Here is a 12,562-nt window from a genome sequence, read left to right on the forward strand (position 1 = left end):
GGACATGCATAGATACACTCCAGTTAAAATGCTCAAGTCCAAGAAAGATCTCTCTAATGATTTGGGTGATGGTGGAAGATGTCTTCTTCCCATCACATCTGATACATTCAACCACCTCCAATGCATCCCTGAGTGTGAAGCCAGCCACATTCTAGCAAAGCTGCTTCAGAATGGAGTTCAACACTAATTAATAAACTGGTGATGTGCCATGGACCAGTAATCCATGTACTGCACTCACACCGACCTCGGTATTGCAGCAACTCTCAGATGCTCAGGCATCCCCTTTCCGAAAGCCAATAGGAGCAGAAAAGGCTGGAGTTGTTGCTGTCAGCTGCAAGGATGAGGCTAGGAGCATTATCCCAGCTTAACCCCCTTTCCCTTGCTCTTCCATCAGAGCCACATCAGGCATGGCCTGCCTAGACAGCTGCAGGGTAATTGTACCAAGCTATGCCCAGCTGCAGGGGGTTATTATAGGGGAGCCTGGAGCAGGGAGAGGAGATTGCTGCATTCCCAGCACAACCTTGCCCCTTGTTCCCTGCTGAGCGCCTCACCGTGAGCTCCGGTACGGTATGGGAAGCAAAACTCAGCACAGCAAATCAATATGTCTGCTGGTTCCAATTTGCTTTACATTTAATGATCTCTGCACTTTGCCCACAAAATTGCACACATCTTTGGAAGATTAATCCAAGAACCCTTCAGCTGCACTACCAGAAGTAACAGAGCAGATAATAAACAATTGCATTTTGTGCAGCTGTTTGACACAGATAATTTAAACATTAACATCTTCAGAAACTGCTCTCATTTCTTTGATTCAACTGTTGTTTTGGTTTTTGGGTTTTTTTTGCTGCTATAACTCCATCATTACATTCATCAAAACACTCTGGTGTGGACTAATGGGTACGTGCCTATGAATGCACTGAAAATGGAGACTGAGAAGTGAAACAAAATGGGGTAAGAGGTGAAAGTCTGTCAAGTCTCTGAGTCCACCTGGATTCCGGGGCACAGAGACAGCTACAGCCACAAGGAAGTTAAAATGCAACACCTGGGATTCAGAATGCCATCACACACATCTGTTACAGTTTTCTCACTCAATCCACATGAACTCCCAAACCGACTTAAATCAGCTTTATGCTCTGACCGATACTCCTGTGATAAGTGGTAAATTGGTGAAAACCAAAGCCTTGTTTTGCTTTTTTCAGTTGCTGTGGTTAAGTCAAGCCCACGAGGGTCACAAAAACCAGTGGGTTATATGCTTTGTGCATCTTTCCAGTAGATCCACAGCAGGCCTCAATTCCTCGAGAAAAAATAACTGCATGCATGTGCTATGAACAACTCCTTATTACAACACCAGGAAAAATAAACAAATCACCGCAAGGAAGAGGAAGGTGAGGGAGATAACGGTTCTACAAGCCTGTATAAATACATAAAAAGACCCTTCCTCCTTCCTAAGCGTGGAAAGGAGGAGGAAAAGCTGTTACTTAACTCCAGTCCACATGGCAAGAAGAAATACCAGCATGAGATTGCATTGCTTTGTGATGAAAGCAGCCTCTCTTTTTCCCCTCAAGTACTGTGGTATGAAAACCTCTGCAGCACAGTGCTTCTTACAGGTAACTGCCATACAGGAACATATGCCAGGGGGAGATTTTTTGCATTTATAAAGATGGAGAGCAAAACAAACAGCAAGCAAGCACACAAACAAAAACAGCTCTAAGATGTTCCTTCTGATTAACAGAAAAATATGGCACACGCTGCAGCACTGGAAGAGCTCTGCAGGCAGATTTCAGAAACATGTACCAGAGGCTAATTAAAGAAAAAAAGATACTGTTCCAATAGCAGATGATTAATGATTAATTAGCACAAACATGAGCAACTGAATAAAGCACAAATTGCATCTTCCATTATGAGAATATTAATTTTGTATATACACATGCAGAGCGCTTCCACAGACCAACATAAGAAATGGCCGCGTTCATGTGGAATTCATTGCTGGAATCACCAGCAAATGCCACAGTCAACCAGAAGCCTTTTATAAGTATAACAAACATTCAGTTTCCACTGCTTTACATAGCAATGTTACTCTCTGAATACACGGCACCCATCCACTTCTCCACACCTGCTACTTAGTGCGTGCGACGCAACTACTTCTCTCCTAGTGTTATTGCTTTTGTCAGAAATAAAACCGAGAGCCTAAACAGACAGCAACTGTGTCCACAGCGTGTACGGTGAGGAGGAGCAGAGGAAAAAAAACAGCAAATAGGTGAAACAGAAAACAACATTCCAACATTTCCCCTCCTCCTTTTAAAAATGACCTGCATTTTTAATGTTTGTGAAACAAAATATTCTAGGTCCTGTATAATTCTCTGCTAAACGTTAGGATTCTGTGGGGTCTAGGAACAGCAGTGCTGCAGGCTGCGTGTGAGCAGGAGGGAGGTCTGGAGGTAGAGCCCGCAGGGAAGCACAAGGGAGGGCTGCAGCACCCAGACCCTCACCGCACCGCTGTGACTAAGGTGGCAGTCTGCAATCCTTCTGGGGGCAGAACCTTGAACACAGAAACAGGAGGTACCATAACATGTGCATGCACACCACGTTCCAGCAAATGGAGAATAAGTGCAACCTGCTCTGTCAGCGCTCTTCAGATTCCTGCAGAACCCACCTCACTGCTAACACAGCTGATGAAAGGTCAGACCTCGTTACCACCGCGCTCAAATATTAAGCAGCCTCTCCAGTACAAATAAATAAAGCATAATGAGCCATGCTTAATTAGTGCTGAACATGTGTGCACACATAAATAAAATACAAGCTTGTGGCAAAGAAAGCATTGTTTTGTTTATATATTATTCATTTACAAACCAAGCTGTACACTGCATTAATACTCTCTGAGGAGGCTGCCCCTCCTATCAGTATTCAGGTTCCTTGCATTTCATCTCCCCTCTGCAACACTTGCCTTGTAATTTCACATAACTAATGCTGCGTGTCTATACGTAACTATGCCTAGATCATGGCATATTTCTCTAGAGAAAATAAGTCAATGCTTTCCTCTTCATCAGTAAGTGAAACACACCAGTAACTACCATCATCACAACACTACAGTGCATTGCATCTGCCTCACGGCAATTTGCAGTTCTGCACTACAAGAAACACTGACACTGCAACGGTGGTGAGAGCAAATGCTCTTAAGCAGGTCAATGCTTAGAACACATGTAGAAAAAAGGCAGATCACTGCAGCATCCCCCCATCTACTTACTCGCAGTCTTTGGACTCAGGATCCATAACATTTTCCCCTGCCATCTCAGATATCCCAACGAAATTGCTTTTTCAAAAGACAATACCATTTGGAATAGTTACCTAAACACCATTTGTAGGCTGACGTTGCAAATCTACCCCTCACTTCATATCTCTGTTCAATGCAGGGCAGATTCTTGGGTGTTCTTACTGAACAGTAACAACATCCATGCTAGCTAGCTCGTGGTCACTCAGACCATTACATAAAGAAGCAGACAGAGATCAAAATGTTCAAATATTAACACCAGGTTAAAAAGTTGCATTTCTGATTGACTATATTCCTACGCTGTTGCCTCTGAATTCCTGGCTGATGGGGTTACTATGAACCAAAATGGAAAGAATCATGATTTTTTTTCCCCTACAAGAACACAGCTTACTTCAGGCGACAGATAGGAACTAGAAAATGAGTCACTGTCACTGATCGCTGCTGAGAGGAACAGGGTGAAGCCTCCTGGCAGCACAGAGCTCACCAAAGCAGGGAGATGGGGAATAGCACTGCCAAAATCTGTTTTAACACTGACACATACAGAAAGAGAACACAACCATCACATGACAAACAGCCTTTTCCACAGATTTCCTCAGGCAGCATTTAGATGATGTTTTTATCTCCACATACAAGTTATCTGGCAACAGATTCGCCACTCAGACCCAGTGGAACCTTTGATATTTTCTTAAACTGCACATTTTCTTAGCAGGTATTTTAAAGAGTAACAAACAGGAGAGTGAATTATTTCGAAAACACAATTTCTTTACAGCATAAAAATGTGTACCATTGCATTCATTGCATATACAAATTGGGATTTTTTTTTTGTGGTTTTTTTTTTTTTTTTTTTGTGGGGGTGAGGGGTTGCCCACTTTAATTATGGAGCATAAAATACATCACTAACGGGTTAAAAAAAAATAATAATTGTATGACAGTGCAAAACTCAAACCATAATTTTCTCCATGAAGCAAAAAGCTGTATTCATATTCCACTGCTCCCAAACAAGAACTCTCAGGCTTCATTTTCCATTTGCTAGTTTCATTAAGGGTGATGCAAACTCTACCTGGAAACTGTTAGTGACTCTGATGCATCACTGGAATTAGCAACCTGTCTCTAATATATTAAACTGTAGCCCGCTATTTCAATATGTTATAGATTTGAGGCCTATTTCTTTATTTATTTTACTAAATGCATTTATCAGATTTTCATGAAAACAATTTGACAGAATTAACTAAGTGCTGATATAATAACAGAAACTCACACCTGAAAAATATGTCTGTATTATGAAATAAATGAAGAGGTTTACCAATTACCAACTGAAAGTAAGCATCAATCTACCCAGGGCTAAGAAACACTTCCAGCAAAGTTGGAAGAGCTCAGCACAGATGCATTGTTTGAAGATGCAATCAAATACATCTCCCAGAACAAGGAATACTACTTCACAGAAAGGCGACTGTTAGTAGGGGCCAGCTAGTCAATAACACATCAAGGAACATTCCATCAAGAAGCAGATGTTGGTACATGAAGTCACCTTAGAGAAACAGTATTTGTGTATCAGGTTAGGAAACAGACAAGCTCACTGCCCAACCAAGGTCACATTTAGCAAAATTACAAGTAAAATAGAAAGAGAAGAGCTGTTTAGCAGGTGTGTGAAACAGCTGTCTCAGTTGGCAGCATGGAAACCAAACCACCTGAGAAGAGGTGATAATACCTCCAGCTCAAAATTGATAATTATCAACAGGATGGGCAATCAGTGAGTCAAAATGGTGGGTATTTACTGAAGATCAGAGTCCTTTAAATGTAACTTATTACGAAACCCACAGAGGGCAGCTCAATTGCTGCTCAAGTGGCTACCCAGTTCAAGTCCCTGATACCATCATCAAAAGGTACTACAGTCTGGAAAGGCAGTTGCTTCACAAAACAGTCTGATGAGTCATGCTAGCAGCATTTCTTTGTATCTTCAGGCCAGAATAAGGGGGGGGGAAAAGGACAGAAAGGAGCAGCTGAGACACTTCTTCAAATATTTCACCTCTGAGGAGTTAGCTCACCATTTTCAGCATCTGTGGACACTTCAGTCCCAAGAGAGAAACACACAACAGCAATGACAGAAGGGTCCCAGAGCAACTCACCCAGATGTGCACAAATGCTGTGCTGGGAAGGTGTTTGTAAAAGGAAGGGCTATGTCAAGCCATTCCGTCCTCGATCCACACTTTGAATAACTGCACTTTTTAACCTGCAGAAAACTGAACTCCAAATGAAACATCAACCATTACTTCATGTCTACCACTTCAGCAACTCATCCTCCTGCAGTTAGAAGATGTGAAAGCTCTGAGGCCAGAAAGCCACGTGGCATGTCCTGAGAGCAGGGTGAAAGCAAACCGCTGGCCACGCTAACAGGCAATGCAAGCCCCTTTGGCCAGCACACATTACCTAATGCCCTACCTAAGCCAATGCCCAAGCATACTACAAGCAGCTCTGATGTGGGAATTTTTTTGCAATACACATGAGAAAATAATCCCTTATCTAGAACACATTTGCAGGATTTGAGTGTTAAAGTTGCAAAAGAATGATTAATTCTCCCCCCACATGGTGCTACTTTACAAGAGAAACCTGAATCCTAGCAGCTGCAGAGCAGAGACTGCACTTTGCACCAGAGCTGTTTTATGATCTTGCATTGATGGTGCCTCAGTTTGGACAAGCATTTCAGTAAGGACCAGAAGTGCCCATTAACTTGGAACCCAAAGAACAGTGCTGCAATGCCACCATTTCTAGTGAAATATTTGAACGGGTGATAAGCGATTATTTGCAGTGTCTTCAGGTCTGAATTCTTAACAGCCTTTCCATCAAAGTTGCCCATTCTTTGAGCTACCAGGCAAAGAGAATTAAAGGTTGCAGCACTGCCCCTTCCAACCACTTCAAGAATTAGTCTGGTCTCTTCAACAAGCGATCAGCCTCCTCCAGAATGTACAATCCCTAACAATAAGTGAAGTACACAGCAAATCTTGGCTTCAACTGTTTAAAACAATATAACCAACATAAACAATGTACTTAGAAACTCAAGGTAATTTGAAAAGAACAGCTGTAAGTAGGTATTCCGGTTGATGTCACTACAAAGAAATACTATTAAGGAAGCAAATCTAAAGCAAAAATAACACCAGTTACCAATACAGAATTGGATATACTTAACATTCGCCACAGGAAACCTTAACAGTCCTGAAGAAGAGTATGGGTATAGAAGTTCTTAAAAAAGGTTAGAGCAGGAACATATTATTCTTCCTCTGAGCTCAAGTCAGGGACATGGTTTAGTGGGAGCTATTGGTAATAGGTGAACAGTTGGACTGGATGATCTTTTAGGTCTTTTCCAACCTTGGTGATTCTGTGATTCTAAGAGTAATGAAGTGCACAAAGACCGGGATATACACCAGACTGTCTCGGTTGTTTGATTTTAGTCTGATGACTTGACTGACGTGTATCCATCCCAACTGCTCTGGCCAATTCTGATACCAGTAGCAAATATAAATTTGGATTACTGTTAGTTGAAGGATCTTTTACATTTAGTTTGTAACAGTTCCAGTCTCTCTCTAATCTTGCCTCCCCAGTTGTTATTAATGAGCAATTTAAAAAATCTTGAAAAAAGCCATGTGAAAACTTGAACAAAAAAAACATCTAGAGGTATATACACATCACATAGAACACCCTGATGGCCCAGGAGAAAGTGCGGGTTGGAAAGGGGAGAGGGGCAGAGACACACTTGAAAACAACTGCCTTGGAGAAAAGCCTCCTAATTCCAAGAAGTTTGGGTTTGTTTGAAATACAAAATTTTTTGTACAAAATTGTTTGAAATTGTAAGCTATGCAGTTATTTAGTAACAGCATTACCAGAGTGTCTTTTGGTCACCTACTGGAAAAAAACCCAAATTCTAACAGTTGTACAGAGCACAAAGCAACACTCCATCCTGTAAAATATTACAAAAATATTTCCTTTCCCGATGGGCAAAATCACACACGAATATTTTTTTGACATTTAATCTTCCCTCCTTTCCTCAGTTTATGGACAAAAAGCAACTACAAAGTAAAAGAGAAAGGAAAAATTAAGTTTAACAGGAAACATTTCCAATTAGGACCAAAACATACAGTTAAAGCTGGAAAATGTGATTGTAGCTTCCAAGCCTCATCAGCAAAGTTTGTTTTTCTACTTTGTGTGTTACACCCAAGTTTTTCCACAGGCCTCCAACTGCATACTGTTGAGCTTTGTTTTTATTAGCTTTTGGAACTGAGAACAATAATTATCCACAGTTTGAATTCCTTTATAGGAACAATTCATTTGGAGAAAACAAAGTCAGAGGGAAAAAAAAAACCAAAACCTGTAACAATGGAAAATACCAAAGATCTTCCAAGACTCAGATAAGGAATCAGGCACACTCCTCCATCACCTAAGATAGCTGAGTGACAAATAACTTCTGTGCTAAGACTTGAGCATTGTTCCTGATTGGTAGTAATTAAGAAGCAATTGCATGTGGGTAATAACTGAAATTATTTAAGTCTATTGGAAAAAATGTATAGATACTTGGACTTGAATAACCTACAGATGTCAATACAGGTTGTAGAACCATTTTAAATCTGAATTTCTGGCTCATCCTTTTTCATCACTAAATTTCATCCTTATATCTGGCAATATTTATGTATAAATACGAAAATAAATAAATAAAAGCAGTGCTGCAGACAGTTCCTCACCAAGAAACTGAAATTGATTTGATTCCTCATCACAGCTTTTTAGCATCACAAGGTACCTAACCAAGTTTGGTCAGGTGAAGGTCTGCTGTGACGTGGAAAGGGGAAGAAATACAAATGTGTTTTCCTTTCCAAAGCTGCTCCATCAGGACAAGGCTGAACTACACGGAAATTTCAGCATGCAAAAACTGACTGAATGTGTAATATCTTGCAGTCAACCACAAACGTGTTAAAAATGGTCCAAGAAGGTAAGATAAGGAAGTGCAGTTAAAAGCAGCTCATAGTCTAAGATATCATATTTTATAACTTGTAGGCTTAAATGTTTTGGACAGAAATTGCTTTGCTTAAATGTCATACTATAGAACTTACCTCCTGGAACACCAAACACTACCTCATCTGTTGCTGCTATAAGAAAGCTAGGAAGCTATTTACCAAGCAGAGGAAATGGAATTTCCTGCTGGCATTACAAAGTAATCCCTAAAAAATGTACCTTTATGTTGCAACATTCCAAATTTGTATGTTTTGGTATTTAGCAATCAACACCTTGCTCAAATAGCCTGCGGCCTCTAAAGCAAAGGCACAGGGATAGAAGCACTAACAGATCTTGGTACTTTACCTCCTGGCTTCTTCTGGGCTCTAAGATGATAGCGCTGACCAATGCCACTTTCAGGTGCTAAGTGTAAATTGTTCAAGTTCTGATTTGCCTACAAATCTACTTCCTCTTCCCAAAAGCCTCAGAAAAATAAAAGGGGGGTGTGGAACCCAACAACAAAAAAACAGCACTACCAAATTTCTATGCTTGACCTAATCCAGTAACTTTCAGGACGTGGAAAACAAAACATTAATGTCTGAGCTACTCCGTATGAACTAAATTAAAAAACCGTGCTGATCTGTAATGGTAAAATGGTTTATTTAATATTTTGCTACTCATTAGAAATACATAAAGTAGCAGATCTACAATAGCACTTTCCAGATCAGACAAGGCCAGAGCTATATAAATTAAAGAATAAAGGCTTACGACTATAAATATGTGTCTGGCACTTTGTGCAGAAGAAGCCAATTTATCTTTAAAAGTACTTGGAAAGAGCAGTTGATGAATTTTTTTTATTATTATTATTTACTCCGAAATGGTTTTGCTTTTTTTTAGTTGCATTTTTTGCCTTTGACAGAAATTTTAAGTCAGCATAAAGCAAATCTATCTATACAGTCACACTGGATCACACTTCATGAGGAACTTCTCATAGTCTTCAGATTTACACTGAAACTGAATTCTTGTTCAGTCATAATTGATAGCCATTAAATACAAACAATTGATGATATATGAAAACTAATTTGTGTCAATTTGCAAATATTACTGATCTGCTTACAACCTTTTCTTGGTAGTGGCCAGGTCATGTACTTGAAAAAAAGCACCAACACACAAAACTATCAGTCCTTCTCCCTTTGTGGTTTAATAGGTGGACACTTACAGCCTTTGGAGCAAGCTTTGGCTTAGCCTAGATTAGAAATGAAGGACACAGAAATCACGTTACACAAAGTCATACTAAATAAATACTGTTTAAACGACTGGCTGCTCCTGAAACTGAACTTTAATCATCTCTGCACATGCTCAACACCATTTGTTTTGTCTTTTGTCTGAAATATTGCTTGCTAGTTCAAACTATTACCCCGATTAGAAATACTATTCAAGATCTATGAGAACCTTTACTAGTGGAATTCAGCACATAATTTTCATAAGAGTGCCAGCAGAGCGTAAGGGGCACACTAGACCTCTGCCAGCTCTGTACACTGTAGTGCCTTCTACTCCTGACAAAAAGGAATTGACATTGTTCCAATAAGCTGCATGAACTGATTCCCAATGACTCCCTGCTCCTCCTCCAGCACACTCGGGAACTAGTTTTCTTGTGATGTTATTACAGTTCACATAGATCAGTGCTAAAGATTATGGACCGCATTCATCACTGTATTATGCCACTGTAATTCCATTAAACAAATGTTCTTTCTAATCCAGCATTAGCAGATCATACCATGAGCCTTGAAACAGGGTTCAGCCTGCTCTAGATGCCTAAATAAAACTTACCAAACTAAATCGAGTCACACTGGCACTAATCTGAAGTAATGTGGCCATGAATCAGGCCTGGTATTTTTGTTCTGTTTTCATGGCTTGGCTCTACCGGCAGTTACACCATTTCGTGTCAACAAGGAAATTTTCTCTTGGAATCATCCCCAAAGAAGTGCTTCTCAGCATTCATATTTATTTCCATCAATTAACCCGGATTGCTGTAAAAAGCTGCTTTTAGTTTTTAAAAAAAACCAAACTATTTGGGAAAATACACGTAGGATGTAAATAACACAAAGTTTTTGTTGACAAGGCCTCTGTACTTCAATGCTCTTCTTATTTCTTTTTCTGCTGTTGTTGAGCTGAGTTTTATCTGAGTATAAGTGGCAGCAGCACAGCCACTTTGAAAGCCCCCAGCATAAGCCTCTAGCCCTGTATTTAACGGGATATTTATTACAAAACCTCCTTTTATTTTGCCCTAAAGTTGCTTTTACATTTTTGCAAGCCGTATCTTCCCTCAAATCTCAATGGCAGTGTAATAAACAGATAAAAACAAATCTGTCTAAACTCATAACTTTGCTAATAATCTCCAAAGCATCCCATTCTTAAGCACAATATTCAAGTTTCAAAAAACAGCTTTATTATAGAATGAGGCAATGATGTGCTTAATTCCCAGCTGCTACATATAAACAATTTAATCTTGACTTGCCCATTACTCCATCCACAGAGTGAGAGGAGGGGGCTCATAATTGCTGACAGTGAGGCAGAGGGAGGCCCTGCTGGCCACAGCCCTCACCTTAAGTCCTTCGGAGTAGAACAGACCCATATTTCTTCAAACTATGCTCAGGACCTTTCAGTCAAGCGTTCCAGCGTGAGTTCTGGAGGTCCTCTTCCCCACCCTGAGCCCAAAACACCTTCCAAACATGACTCAGAAGTGCTAGGTGACATGGGGGAAAAGGGGTCCCAGCACAGTGCAAACCGAGGCAGACATATGCCAGCAGGTAGAGAAGAAACTATAGTTTTGCTCCAAGCACTGTGCCATATTTAACATTCAGTGGCTGCTGGGGAAAAAATGGCCTCATCTGTTCTAAGGCCAGGAACATGGGCAGTGCTCTTCTCCTGCACAAGCAACCATTCTCCAGTCCTCAGCAGTCTGACTTTATTTCTGCTAACAGTAAGCTATCAAGAGAAGCCAAGGAAATTGTTTTTAAGTCCAGGAAGAGATAAGCTGAGTATTAGTGCACCTTCCCAGGAAATTTTACTCCTCCTCAAACTGAGCAGATTTAATTAACTTGGGATGCAAGTACAGACACAGGACAAACTGAGGGGATTCAGAGGAGAAGAGACAGACAATTGTGCCAGTCATTGGTGTAGCAGGTCAAGTTTGCAGTGCGTTAATTTACTAAAAATTGTTATTAATCATGAATGTTAAGGCAGATATAAAATTAATACTATTTACGCAAAGAGAACAGTAAAAACAAAATCAGCAGGTAGGTCTCACACGTCCTAGCCAAGATCTCAAGTCAGGTCAAGCCATGGGAGCTCTTGATGTGGAACTAACAACAAATCCATTCACCAATGGAGTGCAAACAATCAAACTAATCTAAGCATTTTCACTGCTTCTTAATATCTCAAAATCATCAGTTCACTGTGTTATCAAGATAAGACGTTTGTTTCTTAAGACTATTATATCTTTTTTTAAATTAATGACTGCAGGAAGATCATTCTACTGGTACCAGTGGTCTAAATAATATTGCTAGTCTACTGTATAATTACCATGACGATGCAAAGCAATCTAGAGAACCTAGAGAAGCAAGCCATATCCACAGTTTAGTGCCAATAAGTGACCCAGCACATACAACTGCTTTTTTTTTTTCTAAGAGATAGCACTGTGCTGTTCTGTTTTGCTAGATACATTACTTCATTTCTGCATATCATCTTGAGTCAAGAAAAACAATTTTGACTTAAGTGGGACGTGGAGCTGTTAGTGCTTTTATTCAAATACCAAGGGGCTAGTTCCTGCTACTAGTAAATGAAAGAAGCATCTTTCCAAGACTGCAGTTATTTTTAACATTGAAAAATGGTTCTGCATTAAGTCTACAATAAAGGCCCACAGATGAAAGGCACAATAAGGCAAAATGCAAGAGGATTCACTGGTTATTGCTTTATGCACATCTCCAGCCCCATACAAGAGAGGCAGCAGGAAGATCAGAGATGCTCAGGGAGGAAATAAATAAATAATCCACAGCCTGAACCAGTAGTAGGAAGGAAAAAAAAAGGAGAAAAAAGGTAGGAAAAGGAGTTTGATCTATGCAGCAAAATGTCTGAGACAATGCTGCGTTGCTGCGTACAGACCCAAGCCAGACTAGCCTAGGTGATAACATCACATAAGGAGCAAAATGTTTGCCACATCTCTCAGTTGAGGGTCCACTCTAGATCCTGCAGATGTCTGGTATTTACTCACAACACAAGCACTTCAAACTATCTCTGTCAGTGCTGCCAGGGTTT

General features: G+C 40.3%; 1 protein-coding gene across 7 annotated transcripts in view; it reads right to left on the minus strand.

Annotated features, from left to right (window-relative positions):
* Positions 1-12,562, minus strand: part of PPP3CA (protein phosphatase 3 catalytic subunit alpha) — a 180,898-nt gene that overhangs the window by 103,915 nt on the left and 64,421 nt on the right. The window lies entirely within an intron of this gene.

The sequence above is a fragment of the Coturnix japonica genome, chromosome 4 (assembly GCF_054131305.1).
Source record: "Coturnix japonica strain WE chromosome 4, WE-NBRP24, whole genome shotgun sequence".
Lineage (NCBI taxonomy): Eukaryota > Metazoa > Chordata > Aves > Galliformes > Phasianidae > Coturnix > Coturnix japonica.